This window comes from Nicotiana tabacum, chromosome 5 (genome assembly GCF_000715075.1).
Source record: "Nicotiana tabacum cultivar K326 chromosome 5, ASM71507v2, whole genome shotgun sequence".
NCBI classification, from domain to species: Eukaryota; Viridiplantae; Streptophyta; class Magnoliopsida; order Solanales; family Solanaceae; genus Nicotiana; species Nicotiana tabacum.
In genome coordinates this window covers 90,751,590-90,755,630 of record NC_134084.1, presented here as the reverse complement: position 1 = coordinate 90,755,630, position 4,041 = coordinate 90,751,590, and positions in this window count along the sequence as shown.

The window sequence follows — 4,041 nt, the reverse complement described above, 5'->3', positions numbered from 1 at the left end:
TCAACGCATGAACTGAATAAAGAAAAAGAAAAATGAATCTTACCTTAAACCCTCAAAAAATCAGAAAGCCTTAGCTCGGACTTGAATAGACCTTTCTTGGGGTTGAACGGACTTTAATCGAAGTGCTTCTCAAATGAGAAACACTTCGATTAAGGTCCATTAGACCCTAATCACTTGGCTCAAACAGACATAAGTCAGTCACGAGGAAACCTAGGTGGTAGATTTGGGATCTGGGTTCCCATGGTTAGATTCGGACCAAACCAAACATGGTTTGGTCACGAGGGAGGTCCGGGGACTATCTGGTATGAAACTGGGGTACATCGGTGTAAGTTGAGGTTCTGCTCGAATCTTTAAATGAAGATTCGAGCAACTAGGATCTGACTCGAGGGAAAAGGATAACAGATCTATGCTCAGCGTAATGAGGTGGTCCTATGGTGTCAAGGAAGGGGTCACCAGCGTCCATGCCGCCGGCTTTCATGGTGAAGGTGTACAGAGGCGGCTAGGGTTTGGGGGATTGAGGTCTGTGGAGGGGACGACTAAGGCATGGGGGTTTGGATAGGGGGGCAGGGTAATAGTTATAGGCTTATAGTTAGTGGATAGATAGATCCTGGCCGTCGGATGAGGCGAGATGAAGGGCCAGGATCTTTCAACTGGTGGGAAACGGTGTCGTTTCGAATGCAAGGGGTTGGGTTGGTCCGGGTTTGAACGGGTCGGGTTCGTTAGTGGGTATGGGGAATGTGATCTTGGCCGTTGATCATTCTGAGATCAATGGCCCAGATCAAACCAAATCGAAACTACGTCGTTTGGACGTTCCTGAGGTCGGCTGGTCTGGACCGGGGCAAGCTCACGTTCTGGGCTTGATTTGGACCTCAGATTTTGAAATGGGAGCAGGCCCAACTCGATTTCAAGCCAATTTTTGCACTCTTTTCTTCTATATTTTTTATTTATTTATTTATTTTAAAACAAAAACCTAATTAAACCAAATTAAAATTCATTAATTAAACACTCAATACCATTATTTTACACACATATATTAAAATATTTAAAGTAGGTAAAATCACACAAGGCAATAATCAGGACAAAGATGCATATTTATGATTTTCCATTTAATAACCGGATTACGGTTTAAACTACGCATGACACACACATTTTTTGTATTTTGTTTTAATAAAAATAAAAATGGGCCAAAATCATAAATAATTAACAAAGTGCCACGTAAAAATCCAGAAATTGTACAGCAAGACCAATTTCTATTATTTTCGTTTCTTTTTGGAGTGATTGTCGCGAAAAACAAAAATCACGTGCTCACAGCTGCCCCTCTTTGTTCGAAAACACGAAGAGTTTTCGTGCAAAGATAAAGTGAGCGGATATGAACGATTTTTGCCTATTGGACTACTCCGTGCGAAACATGTTTTGAAAGATCTGACCGAATCTTGCTTCAGAGATTTCCTACATATCCTGGGCTAAACAGGAATCAGGTCAATGTAGTTCGGGAAATTCTTGACAGCTGGGACTACCATGGGATTGCAATGCTTGCTGTTACTGCTGTTGCTGTTGTCACCGTTGCTTTACTGACCGCCTTATTACAACCAAAGAAAAATTGGAACTGAACTAAATACTTATATGCATGTCAACTGCTAGTTACAAGATTCCTATCTATGATTCTTTTGCGACTTGATCATGGGTCTTTGCTTGGAGACTTTGATCCGAATCTTGATGCTTGCGAGTTGTAGGTGCTTGTTTAATCTCTGGGATACTGAGTGAGACGCGACTGGTAGAGTTCGGGACCTTAATCAAATCTTGGAGCGATCCGCCTTCCATTTTCTCCGGTATCTCGGGACATCTTTTTTTTGTTTTTTTCTTCTTTGATTCTGAGTTGAGACTCATCTCGTGGGTCATTTCGATCTGTGTGGCTCGAGGTAAGAACTGCGGGGAAAAACAAACGAACAAAATTTTCTGCCCCAGTTTCACTAGGAAAATTTCGTGAATTATTCGCCAGGAAGTTCATAAAATTGATGAAAGAGGATATGAATGCTCAGTTCAGGGTTGGAGCCTTAATACCGACTAGCTGGGGAGAAGTTCAGTTTAGAGTTGAAACTCTAATGCTGATCAACTGGGGAAAAGTTCAGTTTATGGTTGGGGCCCTAATGCTGACTAAAGGAAAAGTTCAGTTTAGGGTTTAAAACCCTAATACTGACTGAATGGAAAAGTTCAATTTAGGGTTTAAAACCCTAAGGCTGACTGAATGGAAAATTTCAGTTTAGGGTTTAAAACCCTAATGCTGATTTAAAGGAAAAGGTGCAGTTTAGGGTTTAAAACCCTAATGCTGACTAAAGGGAAAGTTCAGTTTAGGGTTTAAAACCTTAATGCTGACTAAATGGGGAAAGTTCAGTTTAGGGTTTAAAACCCTAATGCTGACTGAATGGAAAAATTCAGTTTAGGGTTTAAAACCCTAATGCTGATTTAAAGGAAAAAGTGCAGTTTAGGGTTTAAAACCCTAATGCTGACTAAAGGAAAAGTTCAGTTTAGGGTTTAAAACCCTAATGCTGACTGAATGGAAAAATTCAGTTTAGGGTTTAAAACCCTAATGCTGATTTAAAGGAAAAAGTGCAGTTTAGGGTTTAAAACCCTAATGCTGACTAAAGGAAAGGTTCAGTTTAGGGTTTAAAACCCTAATGCTGACTGAATGGAAAAATTCAGTTTAGGGTTTAAAACCCTAATGCTGATTTAAAGGAAAAAGTGCAGTTTAGGGTTTAAAACCCTAATGCTGACTAAAGGAAAGGTTCAGTTTAGGGTTTAAAACCCTAATGCTGACGGAATTGAAACGTTCAGTTTAGGGTTTAAAACCCTAATGCTGACTGAATGGAAAAATTCAGTTTAGGGTTTAAAACCCTAATGCTGATTTAAAGGAAAAAGTTCAGTTTAGGGTTTAAAACCCTAATGCTGACTAAATGAGAAAAGTTCAGTTTAGGGTTTAAAACCCTAATGCTGATTAAAGGCAAAAGTTCAGTTTAGGGTCTTAAATCCCTAATTTGACTTACTGGGGACAAAGTTCGAGGATACTAACTGACCTCTTTTTTTTTTGAATTTTCTTGTTTTAGTAGAAGATAAAAGGGAGTCTCGTGGAAACTTACCTTTCGAGTGAATTCCTTATTGCCAAACTATTTCTTGTACCCATGTACCTTCTTCTTTGGGTAACACCTGCTTCTTGCATGGTTGTCCTGGATTATACCTGTTTCACCTTTTTAGACAAAGAAAAATTGTTAGTTCGGAAATGGCGGTTGGTTCGGTGACCTCGATCGTTCCAGTTGCTTTGTTGCGTCCTTATTTCTGTTGCGAAGTCCTGCCATTGATTGGATTCAAATGGCGAAACCCTTTAGACTGTTCAGGCTTGTATTTCCAGATTCTGTGATGATTTGCCTCGCAAGGCTCTCCTTTTTTTTGTGTCCCGTTTTGCTTGAAGATTCTCAATGGGGATTTTATTGAAGGTATTCTGTGGGGATTTGTACAAAGGGAAGCTCTATGGGGGAATATTTACCAAGTGGATTCTTTGTGTGGATTTTTGTACAACGGGGATGTGCTGGGGATTTGTTTCAAAGCGGACTTTCCAGGATTTGTTGGGGTAAGCTTGCTAGGGAATTTTACAAAGGGACTCGCTGGGGATTCGCTGGGGAAATCCTTATTAGTATTAACAAAGGGAAGACTTTGTGGGGATCTGTACAAGAGAGAAAATCTGTGTGGATTTCGCTGGGGCAGACTCTTTGGGGAATATTTACGCATCGGATTCTTTGTACGCATTTGTACAAAGGGAAGCCCTGTGGGGATTTGTACGAGGCGGACTTGCTGGGGAAATTTCTCTCTTTCCTCTTTACTTCGAACGCAGTCAATGATTCATCAGGTTTGGACAAATGTACCAACGAAACGAGGTGCTTTCCTTCATGAAACGGAATTCCGTGAAACCAAACCTGCCACCTGTCCTTTCCGGTATATCTGGAACTTGGGGTTAAACATGAAAGGGATTCGAAGAAAAACAAAGAAAGG